This window comes from Bos taurus, chromosome 14 (genome assembly GCF_002263795.3).
Source record: "Bos taurus isolate L1 Dominette 01449 registration number 42190680 breed Hereford chromosome 14, ARS-UCD2.0, whole genome shotgun sequence".
Classification (NCBI taxonomy): Eukaryota; Metazoa; Chordata; class Mammalia; order Artiodactyla; family Bovidae; genus Bos; species Bos taurus.
In genome coordinates, this window is record NC_037341.1 from 11,202,113 (window position 1) to 11,224,267 (window position 22,155).

Here is a 22,155-nt window from a genome sequence, read left to right on the forward strand (position 1 = left end):
GGGGATGGAGTTAGGGGCAGGTTTTTTTTTGAAAGATGGGGAACAGCCCCTGATTCTAATCTCTTCACTAAGATTTTTAAAAAGCTCTTGGAAGTCAGGGGTCAAATGAAATCCCCAATTTCCCTTATAGCAGCTCTGCACAGCACTGAAATCAAAGACAATATCCTAACCAAGGCCTAGTGGTCTTGGTGTCCAGGGCTGTGATTCCCTTTCTCATCTTGTTTCTCTTTCTCTACTATTTTGCTGCATGAAGTGAGAATGAAAAGTCATCTCTACACTCCCTACCTGGACCTGGGCTTAATTAGTATTAGTGGAATAGTTCATTATAGTTAAAGTTCTCCCAATTATTTGTATACCTGCTAAATTATTCAACAATTAAATGTTGGCACCCAAAGCTGGCAGTGCTCTACCAAATTAATACACTGATGTACTACTGGTTGGCTTCCTTGATAGCTCAGCTGGTAAAGAATAAGACTGCAATGCAGGAGACCCTGGTTCGATCCCTGGGTTGGGAAGATCCGCTGGAGAAGGGATAGGCTACTCCACTCCAGTATTCTGGCCTGGAGAATTCCATTGACTGTATAGTCCATGGGGTCACAAACAGTTGGACATGACTGAGCAGCTTTCACTTCACTTCACTACTGGTTGGTGTGTGATTGGTAATTGTCTTGTGATTGCAATTGGCAATATGCATCAAGAACCCCAGTAATAAAGATTGTGTCCTCTTATCTAGTAATGTCACTCCTGAGAATTTATCCTAAAGAAAGAAGCTAATTGAAATAAAAAGGGCATATTAATAGAGATTATTCTTTGTAAATTTATATATGATGACAAAAACATTGAAACACTTAAATGATACAACTCAGTAAGTTATGATTTCTCCATTCAATAAAGTGTTATGAATAATTAAACATAATCATTATAAAGATAATGGTAAAACATTTACAAAATAATGTTAAAATGAAATATCAAATATACTATGGTAATTAAATACATATGTATTTGTATGACTAAGAATAGTAGAAACATATGGACAATAAAAATTATATTTTAGGTTATAGAATTTTTCTAGTTTCAAATCAAGTGTATACTCATTGCTTTTATCCAAAGTAAATGTATTTTTAAAAAAGAAATGGGCCATAAATTAATAAGAAAATATTGTTTACCAGAAACACATTTTATGTACTTTTTGAAGTTTTCTGATTTCTTTTGGAAAAAAGTCTTCTTTCTATTGACAAGTGAAAGTGAAGAGGTACTTTTACTGTTCACTACATGGGAGATAAAATTTTATTTATTTTAGTTTTCTCTATGCCTTTCTCTATACTTTCTATTCAATCAAAAATATTCTTTCCCCAAATTTCACTTCTAATTACTCATCCTTTATTATTTTCTTCAAATGCCTGTGATCCAAGAAGCATTCTAAAGCCCTTCTCAGTTAATATTCCACTGATTTATTCACAGTAGATAAAAATTAAAAAAAAAAACAAACCTTGAACACTCATCTATTCATCCATCCAATCAGCAGAGAGACTAGGCTTCCCCAATTTCTCAATGGTCATTTGGAATTTAAAGCATTCATTTGAGATCAAGTCTGTTTTTTCAAAGGCACTGACAAAAAGAAAATGACAGACATCTGTTTTTTCTTTATATATTTTTCTCTTTTTGAATTAATAATTTGCTTTGGCCACAGTTCTCATGGAGCATTTGTCTAATTAGACTATATTTCTCATAATACCTTAAGCTAATGGCTAAATGAGCTGCCTTTATGCACTAGAGTTGAGCTTTAGCATTTTTCCAATATCTGGTGAAAATATCCATTCACATAAACAGAAACTCCATAATAGCTACATGTGGAAGTTCTGAGGTAATGTCTCCTTTCTCAAAAAAGCTTCAGTTTGGAATTTTCCAGAGTGACCCATGAAGCAGTCTGAAATTCTCCATTCCCATTGGGTCAGATGAACTTATTGAGAGCAGACAGGGGAGATGTTGAATGACTGCCATGTTCCAGTCGGTGCAAGGTTTCTAGTCCCTGGATCACAAAAGGATTCCTAGTCACAGATGGAAAGGAAAATAGGTCAGTGCCCTAGAATTAGTAGGTGGGGAAGAAAAAAGTGGAATAGCATTTCTTGAGTGTCTGCAAGGTGCCAGTTCTATACACGTGGCTTTTAATATCACATTTCATTCTCAAACGAACTAGGTGGTTTCTCACGGACTATTAATCCATTTTATTGGCGAGCCCTGGGATCAGGAAGGACACTTATCCAGGGAGGGTTAACCTGCAGGATATAAGCAAACCATAATGTGTCCTGTCCTGAAAACATGGCCATATCCCATCAGTGGTCTTCTCTTTGGAATTTGAAATAGGCAGCATGGAGGGGATCAGATAGATAGCAGGAACAACTAAAGTTTTGAAAATGTTGGGTAGAGAGACACCATGAAATAGAATCACGTTGGAGATATATTGGAGTAGAGGATAGGGTGTGGGTCCAGAATTAATGAAAGAGTGAGATGTTATAAAAAAGTTGATGCCTTGAGATGATGAGTATAAGCTTTGAGTGTAAGACTGTAAGTTTTGAGATGGAATAGATGTAAAAGGATTGCAACACAGATATTTTACTGAAACAGTAAGACTGTCTCCATGGCAAGCTGAGAATGTCCTGAGGTCAGTCATGTCTTACTTTTGTTATAACCACACAGCTAAATGCAGTTCATCTTTATCAAGTACAACTTGATTAACACTTATGTATTGTCAATGCACTTGCTTTCTAATCCCATTCTCTGTTGGAACATCTTTTGCCTAACTTTGGTTGTTATCTAATTCTTGTATTATTATGTAGTTCATTATGAGATTATGCCTCAAACCCACAGTTGTATTAGAAGATCTACAGTGATAGAAGTATCTCTGTTTGCCTCTTTTGACAAATTCCAATGTCTTCTTTAAATGTCAATATTAGCCAATTGACACAACAATACATTAAAAATATTGATTTACAAGTGGGCCTTCTAATATATATATTAGAACAGGATCTTTAGTAGACCACAGGACCCTTTATCCATCTGTACCTAATTCTCTACCTCCACTGGCTCTTCCCTAAAGATGTTATCCATATATAGTATTTGGGGAATTTGCTCTTCCTTTTTCATCTCCATTGTGATTTGTTTTCATCTTTTATGTTACATACATTTTCTCTGGACACAGTCATGGGCAATTACATTCACTTCCATTCTCAGCACTAATATTACAAAGAGTGAGTGAAGTTGCTCAGTCGTGTCTCACTCTTTTTGATCCCATAGACTGTAGCCTACCAGGCTTCTCCATCCATGGAATTTTCCAGGCAAGAATACTGGAGTGGGTTGCCATTTCCTTCTCCAGGGGATCTTCCCAACCCAGGGATCGAACCTGGGTCTCTCACATTTCAGACAGATGCTTTACCATCTGAACTACTTGGGAAGCCCTCAGTATTACAAAAAAACCTCTAAAAACTTTGCATCATTCCATAAAGTAATAGGTCATTTGTCAGACAGATGTAAAATGTTGGTTCTTAGGAATCAATTTTATCCAGGGGATCTTCCCAACCCAGGGATTGAACCCAGGTCATTGCTGTTGCTGCTGCTAAGTCGCTTCAGTCGTGTCCGACTCTGCGCAACCCCATAGATGGCAGCCCACCAGGCTCCACCGTCCCTGGGATTCTCCAGGCAAGAACACTAGAGTGGGTTGCCATTTCCTTCTCCAACGCATGAAAGTGAAAAGTGAAAGTGAAGTCGCTTAGTTTGTGTCTGACTCTTTGCATTGCAGGCAGATTCTTTACCAGCTGAGCCATAAGGGAAGCCCCAAAATACTGGAGTGGGTAGGCTATCCCTTTTCTAGTGGATCTTTCTGACCCGGAATCAAACCGGGGTCTCCTGCATTACAGGCGAATTCTTTACCAACTGAGCTATCAGGGAAGCCCTAAGAATTGGACTATAAAGAAAGCTGAGTGCTAAAGAATTGATGCTTTTTAACTGTGGTGTTGGAGAAGACTCTTGAGAGTCCATTGGACGGCAAGGAGATCCAACCAGTCAATCCTAAAGGAAATTAGTGCTAATATTTATTGGAAGGAATGATACTGAGGCTGAAACTCCAATACTTTGGCCACCTGATGTGAAGAACTGACTCACTGGAAAAGACCCTGATGTTGGGAAAGATTGAAGCCAGGAGAAGAAGGGGACGACAGAGGATGGCATCACTGACTTGATGGACATGAGTTTGAGAAAACTCTGGGAGTTGGTGATGGACAGGGAAGCCTGGCGTGCTGTGGTCCAGGGGGTTGCAAAGAGTCGGACATGACTGAGTGACTGAACTGAAGGAATCAATACCTACAACAGTGATTTTAAACATAATGGGTGCTTTTATTATTTGACATGTATCTTCTAAAAGTGGTTTACCTTTAGACAGTACCATGCTCTACTCTTTCAGTTTCACAGTCCAGCAGTATTCTTAGGACAAAATGACGTGTTAGAAGAGCCATGAGAAGCTCTCACATGGCTGAGTCAATCGACAAGAAAATGCACATTTAGATTTTTGTGGTGTTTTGACCACAGTTTGGGAGTGTGAGGACTTTTCTGGTAGCCATTTCTTCTGTAAGTTCCTGAAGAACTTGGTTTTGCCTGTGCCATGGAATGCCACTTCTCGCTTCTGCTTGACCTCATTGTTTCCAGCTCATACAGTCACATGGCTCTTGGGCACATCCAGTAAAAAGCCAACCACAAAAACGAGCAGTTGCTGTTTATAAAATCCACACATTGTTATATAATCCAGATGACAGCACAAGTGTGAAATGCTGTTAATATTCAGCTTTAACCACAGTTTTAGCACTTGTAGACAGCAAATGTGCTGCTGGGGTGTCCAGTTTTATGTTAGGAAAAGTCCTGGTAGAAATGGAAACTTTATGAGCTGGGTCTATTACACTGAAATTTTATTGTGTCTGTTACTTGCTGAGGTACCAAGGGGCAGTGAATTAGATGCATATGAAGAAGCAGAGTGAGTTTTCCACTAAGTCTTTGGTTGGTTCTGCCATCATTCAGTGCTCTGAGGTATGTAGCTATGTGCTTTTTTGTGACAGAGTTGTAGCTTCAAAATATGAAGCTGAACATATCTGGTATTGGGTCGTTTATAGAACTAAACTTTGTCTCTCCAGGAACATATCATCATACTTAGGAAAGCCATTTAAATATGGCAGGAAAAGCAACCAGAAGAAGGCATAAAGCAGTAAAATAACTATAAATCCTTTGCTTTTGTTTGCTTCTGAAGTCTCATAATATAAATACTTATATCTCTGTATTTATCCATAGGTTATATCTTTTTATCAGAGACAGAAGTCTTTGAATCCAAGTAATGGGACATTTGACTGATAGTGGATATCGCCTATAACAAGAAACTGGAAGACAGTGCTGGTTGAATGGTTTCATTATGCTGAGGTTCAATTATGATTTACTTGGCTTTTCTCAAATGGGCTCAGGTGGATACTGTATCTCCAGACGTCATTTTCGTATTTAAGATGGTGGGAAGAAATGATTATGACTTTGTTTTTGAAATCAGGAAAACAAAAGTCTTTTTTTTTTCAAACCCCCGGAAAGCTTCTTACATTTCATGAGCTAAAATTTGAACCACAGCTATATTGGTGACAGGAAAAGTAGAGCATAAGATGATAATGATTGGCTACTAATCAATAACAATTAATCACCCAGGAATGAGTACATCATGAGTCACAACAAAATCTAGGTTATTTGGGCAAAAAGGTGTTCTGGGAACAGAGGAGACACGGGACAGTGTTTGCCAAAATACCCTGCAGGTCCAGTTCAAGTCTTATCCTCTAATCCCGTTGGTTTCCCCCGATCTCTGCTTCTCCTTCTTGCTCTTGCTTATCTAACATGGCCAATCAATTTCTCAGTGAATCTGGAAGTGGAGTCCAAGCCATAAAGTCGATACTGAATTATTAATAAAAATTATGCATATTTAAGGATGAGAAAGGAAGGCAATAAAATGAAGTGAATTTCAGAGCAGGGGCTTTGGAGGTAGGAAGAATAATTTTTGAGTCCTGGTATTGGAGACTCCATAAATATCTCCAACTTAAAAGACTCTTGGCTTCCTTAAATGCCAATTTTACCATGAAAGCAATAATAATAATGCTCAATTCAGAAAGTGGTATTGAGGAGTAAATGCATGTACAACACTTGCATGCAAAGCACAGTGCCCAGCTTATGGTAAAGCACTCAGTAAATGTTACGTATACTAGAATTGTCTTTGTTCAGGACTTGAAGACTATTTTGATACCATGGTTTTATACAGATTGTAATATTCAGAGTTATGTATGTTAGTTTAGAGCTCTAGTAAATACCTTGGATTATTTTGCTTCAGATAAATGTGTCAGGTTATTGACAACACACATCCTGGACATCGTTGAAGCCAAAGGACAGGTGTTGGAGATTCAGAAGTGAAATGGTTGGTAAGTTTACCAGTTAAAAAAAAATGATATAAATAGCACATACACACATACAAACATACGACAAACTGAGGAAAATTCTTCAAGAGATGGGAATACCAGACCACCTTACCTGCCTCCTGGGAAACCTGTATGCAGGTCAAGAAGCAACAGTTAAAATCAGACATGGAACAACAAACTGGTTCAAAATTAGGAAAGGGGTACATCAGGGCTGTATGTTGTCACCCTGCTTATTTAACTTATATATAGAGTACATAATGTAAAATGCTGAGCTGGATGAAGCACAAACTGAAATCAAGATTGCCAGAAGAAATATCAATAACCTCAGATGTGCAGATGACACCACCCTTATGGCAGAAAGCGAAGAAGAACTAAAGAGCCTCTTGATAAGGGTGAAAGGGGAGAGTGAAAAAGCTGGCTTAAAATTCAACATTCAAAAAACCAAGATCATGGCATCCGGTCCTGTCACTTCATGGCAAATAGATGGGAAAACAATGGAAACAGAGACAGACTTAATTTTACTGGGCTCCAAAATCATTGTGGACAGTGACTGTGGCCATGAAATTAAAAGACACTTGCTCCTTGGATGAAAAGTTATGACAAACCTAGAGAGCATATTAAACAGCAGAGACATCACTTTTCCGACAAAGTTCTGTGTAGTCAAAGCTATGGTTTTTCCAGTAGTCATGTATGAGTGTGAGAATTGGACCATGAAGAAGGGTGAACACTGAACAATTGATGCTTTTTGAACTATGGTGTTAGAGAAGACTCTTGAGAGTTGCTTGGACTGCAAAAGATCAAACCAGTTGGTCCTAAAGGAAATTAACCCTGAATATTCATTGGAAAGGCTGATGCTGAAGTTGAAGCTCCAATACTTTGGCTATCTGATGCGAAGAGCCAACTCATTGGAAAAGACCCTGATGCTGGGAAAGATTGAAGGCAAAAGGAGAAGGGGATGACAAAGGATGAGATGGTTGGATGGCATCACCGGCTCAATGGACGTGAGTTTGAGCAAACTCCGGGAGATGGTGAAGGATAGGGAAGCCTGGAGTGCTGCAGTCCATGGGGTCACTGAGACTTGGGGTCACAAAGAGTTGGACACGACTGGGTGACTGAACAACAACAACATACAAACATACAGACATAAGGTGGTTCATGTGGATGTCTATCATATTAGAGTGGTTCAGTATGACTTGAGATAGAAAGATGAGTACTGTTTAAAATCCAGTTTCACACCTAGAGTTTTGTAGATAAATATAAAGATAATAAAAAAGATTAAAAAATAAAGATACAATTAAAAAAAGAGAACAATTTGAAATATAGGGCTGATCAATTAAAAATGTTACATAATATTTTTTCTACTTTATTTTCTATTTGGACTGCAAATGTTTAATCTCCATGTATATAAGTTTGGTGGTATAGAATTATAGAATGGTAACTAAAGAGGATAATAACAGATGTCAGAAGCCCTTCGTAAAGGGAATTAATATAAGATGATAAAAAGGATAAGTGGCCAATATTTATCAAGTGAATGTGCCACTTTCAAAAGTTCTTTCTATGAGTAAAGATCTTTCCACATATTATTTCAAACAATGCTGATGTCAGCTGTATGAATTTTAGTATTCTCCTAATTCTGAGGTGAGAAAAACCACTATGTAGAAAGAATATATAACTCATGCAGGTTTCCATATGTCATAAATATTGTAACTAAAATGCAAACCCAAGTCTGTTTCACCCTAATATTCAAGATTTTATCGCCAATGATATTCTTTTTTCTGACAGAATTTAAATATTTTATTATATAATTATCTCCAAATTTGAGCTTCATTTTTTTTGCTATATACTTTATTATTTTTTTTTAAATTTTATTTTATTTTTAAACTTTACATAATTGTATTAGTTTTGCCAAATATCAAAATGAATCCGCCACAGGTATACATGTGTTCCCCATCCTGAACCCTCCCCCCTCCTCCCTCCCCATATCATCCCTCTGGGTCATCCCTGTGCACTAGCCCCAAGCATCCAGTATCGTGCATCGAACCTGGACTGGCAACTCGTTTCTTACATGATATTTTACATGTTTCAATGTCATTCTCCCAAATCTTCCCACCCTTTCCCTCTCCCACAGAGTCCATAAGACTGTTCTATACATCAGTGTCTCTTTTGCTGTCTCGTACACAGGGTTATTGTTACCATCTTTCTAAATTCCATATATATGCGTTAGTATACTGTATTGGTGTTTTTCCTTCTGGCTTACTTCACTCTGTATAATAGGCTCCAGTTTCATCCACCTCATTAGAACTGATTTAAATGTATTCTTTTTAATGGCTGAGTAATACTCCATTGTGTATATGTACCACAGCTTTCTTATCCATTCATCTGCTGATGGGCATCTAGGTTGCTTCCATGTCTTGGCTATTATAAACAGTGCTGCGATGAACACTGGGGTACACGTGTCTCTTTCCCTTCTGGTTTCCTCAGTGTGTATGCCCAGCAGTGGGATTGCTGGATCATAAGGCAGTTCTATTTCCAGTTTTTTAAGGAATCTCCACACTCTTCTCCATAGTGGCTGTACTAGTTTGCATTCCCACCAACAGTGTAAGAGGGTTCCCTTTTCTCCACACCCTCTCCAGCATTTATTATTTGTAGACTTTTGGATAGCAGCCATTCTGACTGGTGTGAAATGGTACCTGATAGTGGTTTTGATTTGCATTTCTCTGATAATGAGTGATGTTGAGTATCTTTTCATGTGTTTGTTAGCCATCTGTATGTCTTCTTTAGAGAAATGTCTATTTAGTTCTTTGGCCCATTTTTTGATTGGGTCATTTATTTTTCTGGAGTTGAGCTGTAGGAGTTGCTTGTATATTTTTGAGATTAGTTGTTTGTCAGTTGCTTCATTTGCTATTATTTTCTCCCATTCTGAAGGCTGCCTTTTCACCTTGCTAATAGTTTCCTTTGATGTGCAGAAGCTTTTAAGGTTAATTAGGTCCCATTTGTTTATTTTTGCTTTTATTTCCAATATTCTGGGAGGTGGGTCATAGAGGATCCTGCTGTGATGTATGTCAGAGAGTGTTTTGCCTATGTTCTCCTCTAGGAGTTTTATAGTTTCTGATCTTACGTTTAGATCTTTAATCCATTTTGAGTTTATTTTTGTGTATGGTGTTAGAAAGTGGTCTAGTTTCATTCTTTTACAAGTGGTTGACCAGATTTCCCAGCACCACTTGTTAAAGAGATTGTCTTTAATCCATTGTATATTCTTGCCTCCTTTGTCAAAGATAAGGTGTCCATATGTGTGTGGATTTATCTCTGGGCTTTCTATTTTGTTCCATTGATCTATATTTCTGTCTTTGTGCCAGAACCATACTGTCTTGATAACTGTGGCTTTGTAGTAGAGCCTGAAGTCAGGCAGGTTGATTCCTCCAGTTCCATTCTTCTTTCTCAAGATCGCTTTGGCTATTCGAGGTTTTTTATATTTCCATACAAATTGTGAAATTATTTGTTCTAGCTCTGTGAAGAATACTGTTGGTAGCTTGATAGGGATTGCATTGAATCTATAAATTGCTTTGGGTAGTATACTCATTTTCACTATATTGATTCTTCTGATCCATGAACATGGTATATTTCTCCATCTATTAGTGTCCTCTTTGATTTCTTTCACCAGTGTTTTATAGTTTTCTATATACTTTAACTTAAAGACATTTGTAATATCAGTACATTACAGAAATCCTGAAAGAAATTCCACTAGCTTATTTACAAAACTGAAGTTGGATGTAGAAAACTTATGGTTACCAGGGGATACAGGAGAGACGAATACATTGGGAGATTGATACTGACATATACATATTACTATACATAAAACAGTAGGAAATGGCGACCCACTCCAGTATTCTTGCCTGGAGAATCCCATGGACAGAGAAGCCTGGCGGGCTATAGTCCACTGTCGTGCAAAGTGTCAGACACGACTGAAGTGACTTAGCATACATAAAACAGATAAATAAAACCTGCTGTGTAGCACAGAGAGCCCTACTCAATACTCTGTAATGGTCTGTATGACAAAAGGACAAGTGGATATATGTATAACTCATTCACTTTGCTGTACAACTGAAACTAACACAACATTGTAAGTCAACTACACCAATAAAAATTTTAAAAAGTATTAAAGGAAAGCCAGCACCATATAAACAACATACACTTAAATAAAAGAGATGAATGCTTAACATACAGAGTAATGTTTTTTATTCACTGATAAGCTAAAGGTCCATTTCAAGATGTTTCTTTCTTTTGTATGATTGATTTGTTTTATTAGCAAGCAAAGCCCTATAAAGGATGGCTTCATCTAGTCCTCAGACTCAGATTCACCTTCATCTTGACTAATCTGGAAGTAACAAAGCCCGTAGGTCTCCTTGTCAGATGCAACCACATGAAGCCAATCAAGAAGACTGTTCTTTTTAAGGTAACTCTTGGTTCAGTTCAGTTCAGTTCAGTCGCTCAGTCGTGTCCAACTCTTTGCGACCCCATGAATTGCAGCACACCAGGCCTCCCTGTCCATCACCAACTCCCGGAGTTCATTCAAACTCACATCCATCAGGTTGGTGATGCTATCCAGCCATCTCATCCTCTGTCATCCCCTTCTCCTCCTGCCCCCAATCCCTCCCAGCATCAAAGTCTTTTCCAATGAGTCAACTCTTCCCATGAGGTGGTCAAAGTACTGGAGTTTCAGCCTCAGCATCATTCCTTCCAAAGAACACCCAGGACTGATCTCTTTTAGAATGGACATCAGCAGATGAATGGATAAGAAAGCTGTGGTACATTTATACAATGGAGTATTACTCAGCCATTAAAAAGAATTCATTTGAATCAGTTCTAATGAGGTGGATGAAACTGGAGCCTATTATACAGAGTGAAGTAAGACAGAAGGAAAAACACCAATACAGTATACTAATGCATATATATGGAATTTAGAAAGATGATAACAATAACCCTGTGTATGAGACAGCAAAAGTGACACTGATGTATGGAACAGTCTTATGGACTCTGTGGGAGAGGGAGAGGGTGGGATGATTTGGGAGAATGGCATTGAAACATGTAAAATATCATATATGAAACGAGATGCCAGTCCAGGTTCAATGCATGATACTGGATGCTTGGGGCTAGTGCACAGGGATGACCCAGAGGGATGGTATGGGGAGGGAGGAGGGAGGAGGGTTCAGGATGGGGAGCACATGTATACCTGTGATGGATTCATTTTGATATTTGGCAAAGCTAATACAATTATGTAAAGTTTAAAAATAAAAAAAAAATTTTAAAATGCAAAAAAAAAAAAAAAAAAGAATGGACTGGTTGGATCTCCTTGCAGTCCAAGGGACTCTCAAGAGTCTTCTCCAACACCACAGTTCAAAAGCATCAATTCTTCGGTGCTCAGCCTTCTTCACAGTCCAATTCTCACATCCATACATGACTTCTGGTAAAACCATAGCCTTGACTAGATGGACCTTTGTTGGCAAAGTAGTATCTCTGCTTTTGAATATGCTATCTAGGTTTGTCTTAACTTTCTTTTCAAGGAGTAAGTGTCTTTTAATTTCATGGCTCCAATCACCATCTGCAGTGATTTTGGAGCCCCCAAAAATAAAGTCTGACACTGTTTCCACTGTTTCCCCATCTATTTCCCGTGAAGTGATGGGACCAGATGCCATGATCTTAGTTTTCTGAATGTTGAGCTTTAAGCCAACTTTTTCACTCTTCTCTTTCACTCTCATCAAGAGGCTTTTGAGTTCCTCTTCACTTTCTGCCATAAGGGTGGTGTCATCTGCATATCTGAGCTTATTGATATTTCTCCCAGCAATCTTGACTCCAGCTTGTGCTTCTTCCAGCCCAGCGTTTCTCATGATGTACTCTGCATATAAGTTAAACAAGCAGGGTGACAATATACAGCCTTGATGTACTCTTTTCCTATTTGGAACCAGTCTGTTGTTCCATGTCCAGTTCTAACTGTTGTTTCCTGACCTGCATATAGGTTTCTCAAGAGGCAGGTCAGGTGGTCTGGTATTCCCATCTCTTTCAGAATTTTCCACAGTTTATTGTGATCCACACAGTCAAAGGCTTTGGCATAGTCAATAAAGCAGAAACAGATGTTTTTCTGGAACTCTCTTGTTTTTTCCATGATCCAGCAGATGTTGGCAATTTGATGTCTGGTTCCTCTGCCTTTTCTAAAACCACCTTGAACATCTGGAAGTTCACAGTTCACGTATTGCTGAAGCCTGGCTTGGAGAATTTTGAGAATTACTTTACTAGCATGTGAGATGAGTGCAATTGTGTGGTAGTTTGAGCATTCTTTGGCATTGCCTTTCTTTGGGATTGGAATGAAACTGACCTTTTTCAGTCCCATGGCCACTGCTGAGTTTTCCAAATTTTCTGGTATATTGAGTGCAGCACTTTCACAGCATCATCTTTCAGGATTTGAAATAGCTCCACTGGAATTCCATCACCTCCACTAGCTTTGTTCATAGTGATGCTTTCTAAGGCCCACTTGACTTCACATTCTAGGATGTCTGGCTCTAGGTGAGTGATCACACCATCATGATTATCTGGGTCGTGAAGATCTTTTTTGTACAGTTTTTCTGTGTATTCTTGCCACCTCTTCTTAATATCTTCTGCTTCTATTAGTTCCATACCATTTCTGTCCTTTATCTAGCCCATCTTTGCATGAAATGTTCCCTTGGTATCTCTAATTTTCTTGAAGAGATCTCTAGTCTTTCCCATTCTGTTTTCCTCTATTTCTTTGTATTGATCTTGAGGAAGGCTTTCTTATCTCTTCTTGCTATTCTTTGGAACTCTGCATTCAGATGCTTATATCTTTCCTTTTCTCCTTTGCTTTTTGCTTCTCTTCTTTTCACAGCTATTTGTAAGGCCTCCCCAGACAGCCATTTTGCTTTTTTGCATTTCTTTTCCATGGTCTTGATCCCTGTCTCCTGTACAATGTCACGAACCTCAGTCCATAGTTCATCAGGCACTCTATCTATCAGATCTAGTCCCTTAAATCTATTTCTCACTTCCACTGTATAATCATAAGGGATTTTATTTAGGTCATACCTGAATGGTGTAGTGGTTTTCCCTACTTTCTTCAATTTAAGTCTGAATTTGGCAATAAGGAGTTCATGATCTGAGCCACAGTCATCTCCTGGTCTTATTTTTGCTGACTGTAGAGAGCTTCTCCATCTTTGGCTGCAAAGTATATAATCAATCTGATTTCAGTGTTGACCATCTGGTGATGTCCATGTGTAGAGTCTTCTCTTGTGTCATTGGAAGAGGGTGTTTGCTATGACCAGTGCGTTCTATTGGCAAAACTCTATTAGCTTTTGCCCTGCTTCATTCCGTATTCCAAGGCCAAATTTGCCTGTTACTCCAGGTGTTTCTTGACTTCCTACTTTTGCATTCCAGTTCCCTATAATGAAAAGGACATCTTTTTTGGGTGTTAGTTCTAAAAGGTCTTGGAGGTCTTCATAGAACCATTCAACTTCAGCTTCTTCAGCGTTACTGGTTGGGGCATAGACTTGATCACTGTGATATTGAATGGTTTGCCTTGGAAATGAATAGAGATCATTCTGTCATTTTTGAGATTGCATCCAAGTACTGCATTACAGACTCTTTTGTTGACCATGATGGCTACTCCATTTCTTCTAAGGGATTCCTGCCTGCAGTAGTAGATATAATGGTCATCTGAGTTAAATTCACCCATTCCAGTCCATTTTAGTTCACTGATTCCTAGAATGTTGACATTCACTCTTGCCATTTCCTGTTTGACCACTTCCGATTTGCCTTGATTCATGGACCTAACATTCCACGTTCCTATGCAATATTGCTCTTTACAGCATTGGACCTTGCTTCTATCACCAATCACATCCACAGCTGGGTATTGTTTTTGCTTTGGCTCCATCCCTTCATTCTTTCTGGAGTTATTTCTCCACTGATCTCCAGTAGCATATTGGGCACCTACTGACCTGGGGAGTTCCTCTTTCAGTATCCTATTATTTTGCCTTTTCATACTGTTCATCGGGTTCTCAAGGCAAGAATACTGAAGTGGTTGGCCATTCCCTTCTCCAGTGGACCACATTCTGTCAGACCTCTCCATCATGACCCGTCTGTCTTGGGTGGCCCCACGGACATGGCTTAGTTTCATTCAGTTAGACCAGGCTGTGGTCCATGTGATCAGATTGGCTAGTTTTCTGTGATTGTGGTTTCAGTCTGTCTGCCTTCTGATGCCCTCTTGCAACACTTACTGTCTTATTTGGGTTTCTCTTACCTTGGACGTGGCTTATCTCTTCACGACTTCTCCAGCAAAGTGCAGCTGCTGCTCCTTACCTTGGAGGAGGGGTATCTCCTCACCACCACCCCTCCTGACCTTGAACGTGGAGTAGCTCCTTTCAGCCAAGATACTTCAAATACCATTTCTTAGAAATGACCACGATTTTATTCTTGAAGCTTTTAGTGTGAACAACATTCCCAAGTTTTCCAGTGTTTCCATTCACTTTAACCTTTTCCTGCAGAAACTGTTGAAAATTTCCAGAATCAAAAATTCTATCTTCTACTGGATGAGTAAGATCTAAATTAAACTTCCAGGTTGACTTAGGCTTCTTGTCTTTCTTTCGCGCCACCTTGAAGGCTTGCTTGCATGATCAGAGCGCCAATTATATTCTGACTACACCTGTCATTGTTTACTAACTACTTCAAATTATAATATTTGTTCAGTAAATAACTATGTAAAATAAAACCTAATTAGAATATCTCTAATGGAAGATGTTCCCTATCAGTTCCTATTTTACTAGTCACCATGGAATGATGTTGCTATTATTTTTATAAGAAGGCAGACACAAATAAGCACTTCTTTAATGAGATCATTTGTTTTCTAGAGTGGACTTGATTATGCTACTTATCTTTAATCTCCCCTATTTAAATTTCACAATATGAGTAATAGGTGTCCTTATTAACACGTTGAAGAAATTAGGTTTAATAAAAGGAAACTGTGTCCTACACATTGATCAATGCTTTCTCAGACTTTTGGATTTCTGAATACTTCTGTGTTCACAACACTTAAAATGTACTTGCATCCGCCTTAAAGGAAAGGAGAGGACGGATTGTGATGGCAGCACACGCGGTATTTCAGTTTTTATCGATCACACGTTCTAGAAGTTAAAACAACTTTGATTATCTGAAGGAAGAGTTAAGAAAAAATATTAAGAAATACATGATGCTGATAGGGAATTCATGTTTTGGCATTTATGATCCACATAAACCAGGTTCTAGAGTCACAGCTGATGCTACCAAATAAACCAGCTCCCTCCTCTGTATATCCTTTTCAGTTTCCCATGAATACCTAAAATCCAGCATGTCCCAAACCAAACCCATCACCTTCCACCTCCTCCCCCATCCCACCCACCCCCAAGCAAATGATCTTCTTCTCTGGGTACTCTGCTCATTGATTGGCATTTCTACCCAGCCCATTTCCCAAACCAGATATCTCACTTCATGTTCCCTCTCCTCCTACATCTAACCAAGACTTGAAAAATCTAAAATCAATAATTTGCAAATCTCCATTTTTAACATCCACCTGGCACTGCCTGAATTCAGGCCGCCATCCTTTGTCAACTTCACTTGAATTGACACAATGGTATATTGTCTCCAGTGCTGAGTGGTCCCTTTCAAGCTGTTGTTCTGTAAACTCTAGCAAGGTAATTTTTGGTTTAAGCGAGACTGATAGTGTTGCTTATCTGCTTATCAATCTTCAGGGGTTATTCTTGACTTCGGGAAGAATTCCACATTTCTTAGGAGGATCTCACTGTGCCAATGGTCTCTGCCACCTTCTTCACCTCCATCCCCCACCCCACCACACTGCTGACATGTTTCAGCCAGGATGGATGCTGTGTACTTCTTGCCGAGGACTCCGGCTTCCATCACTCTTGGTAGTCTGCACATGGTACTCTTGCTTCCTGGAAACCTTTGCTTCCCTTTACATCCATTTGAGTGAGTAATTTTTCAGATTTCAGCTTAACAATTGCTTGCCCTTGGAAGCCTTTCCTGATTTCTAGGACTAGGCTTTCCCTTATCTGCTTCCCCTACTGTTCAGTGACCTCTTTGAAGATCTGTGGTTCTGTTACTAAAATTACATCCTGCAGTCTGTCATAGAGCCCAGCATACAGTAATCGTTCAATAAATACTTATTGAAGTTATGGCATGTCTACCGGAAAAAGGAAATTGGGGGCATTTGCTGAATTGCTTCAGCAAATTACTTTGTCTCAATTATTCTGATATTTTGAGATGAAGCCTGAGAGAGACAGAGCGCATGTTCATACACGTCTAACTTGAGTGATTAGTGTTATTACTGTCAATCTTTCCTTATCTGAGTTTGGATGAATAAACAAGTCTTGCTCAGAGGCCAGAGAACTTAGAATAACTTCTGACTTTGAGAAGTCAAACCACTTACATTGGTCTTATATTGCTGTGTGACAAATTACCACAAAATCAGTGGACTTAACATAATACTCATTAATTAGCTCTTAGTTCTCTAGGTCAGAAGTCCAGCATGAACTGTCTGGGTTCTCTGCCCAGGGTACTACAAGGTAGACATTAAGATGTCAGCTGGATTGAATTTTCATCTTCATGCTCTAGGAAAAAAATCTTTCTTTTAATCTCATTCTTGTTGGCAGAATTCAATTCTTAATAATTGTAGAACTCAGGTTCCTGTTCCCTTGATGACTGTCAGCTCTCAGCTTCTAAAAGCCTTTGACATTCTTTGCCAGGTAGCCCCTTCCATATTCAAGTCAGTAAAGTGAGAGTGAAAATCACTCAATTGTGTCCGACTCTTTGTGACCCTATGGACTGTAGCCCACCAGGCTCCTCCCAGTCCATGCGATTTTCCAGGCAAGAACACTGCAGTGGGTTGCCATTTTCCTTCTCCCGGGGGATCTTTCCAACCTAGGGATTGAACCCAGGTCCCCTGCCTTGCAGGCCTGTGATGGTGTGGCCACTTATTTGCATGGTTGAATTGCTAACTTTCTTTTCTACTGTCAGCTGGAGAAAACTTTCTGCTTCTAAAGGGCTCATGTGTTTAGGTCAGGCCCACCCTCATACTCTTTCTTTCTTTTTTTTTTTTAATTTTATTGCAGTATAGTTGATTTACAACATTGCATTATTTTCTGGTATACAGCAAAGTGAATCGGTTATACATATACATATATCAATTCTTTGTAAGATTCTTTTCCCATGTATGTCATTACAGTATTGAGTAGAATTTCTTGTGCTCTACGGTAGGTCCTATCAGTTATCTATTTTTTTTTAATTGGAGGCTAATTACTTTATAATATTGTGGTGGTTTTTGCCATACATTCACATGAGTCAGCCATGGTGTAGTAGTATGTATATGTCAACTCCAGTCTCCCAATTTATTCCTCTCCCACTTTCCCCCTTAGCAACTGAAAGTTTATTTTTTCTTTGTCATAAAGTCAGTTGATATGGGATCTTAATTACCTCTGCAAAACCCTTTCACAGCAGTACCTATATTAGTGTTTGAGTGACTAAATAAGAAGTATGAATATGCCAGGGTCCAAAAGTCTCCTGGGGCATTTCAGAATTTCGCCTGCCACATCAGCAAATTGTATAAAAAATAAAAATGATTGAAAACCAAATAGAAAATCTACAACAGAATTTGGTGCTTATAGTTGGATTTAGGTGGAGGGAGACATGTCCTAATAGTGATGTTTGATGTTATAGAATGAGGACCTTGTCCAATGCAAACATCAGTCAATGTAAATTGGAGGCTGTGTTATTGATTTAGCTCCACATTTCATAGCTTTCTCCCTCTCTCTGACTGGCCCTGGATGCATGTTTTACCAAATTCTTTATCTTTTCCCACTTGTCATTATTATCCTTGCTGCCATCATTTTCATTGCTACCATTCATTGAATATTTATTCTGCATCAGTGTGCCATGTATCTTTTCAATTCCTTCAGCAGCTCTTACTTAGTTATTACTGTGTTCATTTCATAAATTCACTTAAGACCATTCAGCACATAAGTGGCTGAAACTCTAGTTGTGCGACTCAAGTCCAGTATTTTATCTCAGTATCATGTCTGTGTCTTTCGAGATTGTGATAAACTAGATTCATTCAGGATCATGTGTTGGTAATATAAGGATCAGAATGCAGTACCTTGAAAATTCAAATTTTCTCCTTAAAACTTTTCATAAGTCAAGTCAGTAGCTAAAGACACATCCCACCTGCCTTCTGAGCAAATGGCTCTTATGGGCAGATAACACATCCCACGTTTATTTCCTCTGTCATGATCTGTTAATTATGAACTAAGTGACCGAATCATCTTAATAAAACCGGCCTCTGAATACTGAACTGTAAACTTGCATGAATCAGGATCATATGTCCTGTGAGGATTTTTTCTTTCTTTTTAAATTGAGTTTCACTTTAACATTCCCAGTAAAGTGTAACAATAGGATGCTCTGTTTCAAGAGTTTAGTCAGACCCAGCTGCTATGAAAATAATATGTTTGAGAAAATTGACTTGACATTTGATGGCCTTATGATTCTTCTGACAGGATATAATCAACTCATTAGGGAGAAACAGAAGCCTGCCTTGTGTTGCTACGTAATTCTGGGCATGACTGCATTCCCTCCAAGTTGGGTGGCTGAGCTTTCAGGGAAAACTAGGGCTCCGCTGCCTTGGGGCCAGCAGGCAAAGTGACTGAATTTATGTTCTTTTCCTCTGTCTACTGCCCTTGATCTGATGAGTGGGAAACTTTACTTTCTTAAGCCAACATTTTTTTTTTTTTCTTCTTTTTCTTCTTTTCCTCTCCTGAAGTCTAAATTTATAACAAGGGCTGGGATTTAAAAGATTCTCTCAGCCTTCCCTCCACTCAGGAATCACTGGGGCAGCTCTCTTGGGAAAGTGATTAGAAGCAGGAAGTGGCAATTAGGATGCTTGATTTCAGTTCCCAGGACTATCGTGAGTTCTCTGTGGGCCTCTGACAGACTCATCTTAACTTCTCTGCTTACTCCCCTGCCATGAAACTCCAGCGTCCAACTCCCTGCTGCTTTGTCCATGTTTTTCTCCAAATAGGCAGTTTGGAGGTAGGACAAGTCAACCATCTTTAGTGTCTAAATCTCAACTCCCTAGCACCCAGGAAGAGATGAAATTTCTTTAGGCCACATTTTCACATCTGTAAAGTGGGACCAAGAAGAACCACCTTGAAAAGCTATTGTGAGTGCCAGAGGAGATCACTTATAGGACTAGCAGGTTCTTGGTGTGGGACTTTTTTTTTTTCCCCAGAGTTTAGCTTTTTTATTTATTTATTTTTCTTTAAAAAATTTTTTTTTTAATTTTTTTATTTTTAAATTTTATTTTATTTTTAAACTTTACAAATTGTATTAGTTTTGCCAAATATCAAAATGAATCCACCACAGGTATACATGTGTCCCCCATCCTGAACCCTCCTCCCTCCTCCCTCCCCATACCATCCCTCTGGGTCATCCCAGTGCACCTGCCCCAAGCATCCAGTATCGTGCATCGAACCTGGACTGGCAACTCGTTTCATACATGATATTATACATGTTTCAGTGCCATTCTCCCAAATCTTCCCACCCCCTCCCTCTGCAACAGAGTCCATAAGACTGTTCTATATATCAGTGTCTCTTTTGCTGTCTCGTACACAGGGTTATTGTTACCATCTTTCTAAATTCCATATATATGCGTTAGTATACTGTATTGGTGTTTTTCTTTCTGGCTTACTTCACTCTGTATAATAGGCTCCAGTTTCATCCACCTCATTAGTCTTAAATTCTACACTAGGTTTGTTTTCCTGGAACTTTCAGCAACTTATGTCTTTCTATTCAAGTGGTCAGTAAATATGCGCTTGACATTGTGTTACAAAAGGCCTCAAAATAAAGTAATCATACTAAATATGACATTGAATTATCGCAATGATGGTGATTTATATGTATTTCAGGATTTTTAGCTTACAAAGCTATTATTCAGTCTATTCTCAGTTATATAGGGTTCTGATTCACTGTATTATGGTATCACCAGAAGAGGAACTCTGTCTTTTGTGTCCTGAGCATCTAGGGAAGTTCCTAGTACATGGAACACATTCCTTGAAGATGTGCTAAATGAGTGAATTTAATAACTAAATGTCCTTCAAATATTTTTCAATCTCTATGCTTGACTTCCTCTTGTATTCTTTATACTGGGGATCAGCAAACTATAGCCTATGGACGAAATACTGCCTGCTGTCTGTTTTTGTAATAAAGTTGTATTTAAGCAGAACCATGCCCGTCCACTCTTGAGAAGGAAATGGCAACCCACTCCAGTATTCTTTCCTGGGAAATCTCATGAACAGAGGAGCCTGGTGGCCTACAGTACATGGGGTCGCAAAGACTCGGACATAACTTAGTGACTAAACAAACAGCAGCAATGCCCATCCATTACATATTGTCTATGGCTGATTTTGCACTACAGCACAGAATGAAACCGTTGTGACAGGGACTGTATAGACTGCAAAATATTTACTATTTTCTTTTTCCAGTTTTTGCTTTGTAACCCCTACTCATCCTTATTGAATTTATTTATATGACTTCCTTTCTGGAATGACTCCTTTGAAGTTTCCTAGTTTGGTTAGTTACTCCTGGTCATGGGCCTAGGTCTAGGTCTAGTTGCTTCTTGTACTTTTCCTGTTAAAGCACTGATCAGCACTTTGCACATTAAGAAACCCACCTTATTAGGGATTACTTGATTTGTCCCGAATAATACCAGTAAGTAGAGAGAATGGATTTGCTCTGAGATATATCTGAATCCAAGGGTTACTTTCTTTCTACTACACCTTGTTCAGTTGCTAAGTTGACTTTTTGTGACCTCATAGACTACAGCACTCTAGGCTTCCCTGTCCTTCACCATCTCCCGGAGTTTACTCAAACTCATGTCTGTTGACTCGGTGATCCTATTCAACCATCTCTTACTCCATCTTCTCCTCTTTTCTTCAGTCTTTCTGAGCATCAGGGTCTTTTCCAATGAGTTGGCTCTTCGCATCTGGTGGCCAAAGTATTGGAGCTTCAGCTTCAGCATCAGTCCTTCCAGTGACTATTCAGAATTGTTTTGCTTTAGGATTGACTGGTTTGATCTCCTTGCAGTCCAAGGGATTCTCAAGAGTCTTCTCTAACACCACAATTTAAAATCAACAGGTCTTTGGCTCTCATTCTTCTTTATGATCCTCTCACATTTGTACATGACTATTGGGAAAACCATAGCTTTGACTATATAGACCTTTACTGCCAATGTGAGGTCTCTGCTTTTTAATATGCTGCCCAGGTTTTTCATAGATTTTCTTCCAAGGAGCAAGTGTCTTTTAATTTTATGGCTGTAGTCAGTCTTCAGTGATTTTGGAGACCAAGAGAATAAACTCTATCCCTGCTTTCTCTCTTTCCTCTTCTATTTGCCATGGAGTGATGGGACTGAATGCCATTATCTTAGTTTTTTTAATGTTGAGTTTCAAGCCACCTTTTTCACTCTACTCTTTTACCCCCATCAAGAGTCTCTTTAGTTCCTCTTCGCTTTCTTCCATTAGAGTGGTATCATCTGCATATCTGAGGTTGTCGATATTTCTCCCGGCAATCTTGCAATCTT

General features: G+C 38.9%; 2 long non-coding RNA genes across 4 annotated transcripts in view; one reads left to right on the top strand and one right to left on the bottom strand.

The window, feature by feature from the left end:
* The window catches only part of LOC107133102 (uncharacterized), a 595,911-nt gene that overhangs the window by 407,410 nt on the left and 166,346 nt on the right, over positions 1-22,155 (top strand). The window lies entirely within an intron of this gene.
* On the bottom strand, positions 1,663-21,527 carry LOC132342180 (uncharacterized). The gene is made up of 3 exons (XR_009490447.1): positions 21,250-21,527; positions 5,825-5,935; positions 1,663-2,048 (listed from the first exon to the last, which is right to left on the bottom strand). It is a non-coding gene; the product is annotated as an uncharacterized lncRNA (long non-coding RNA).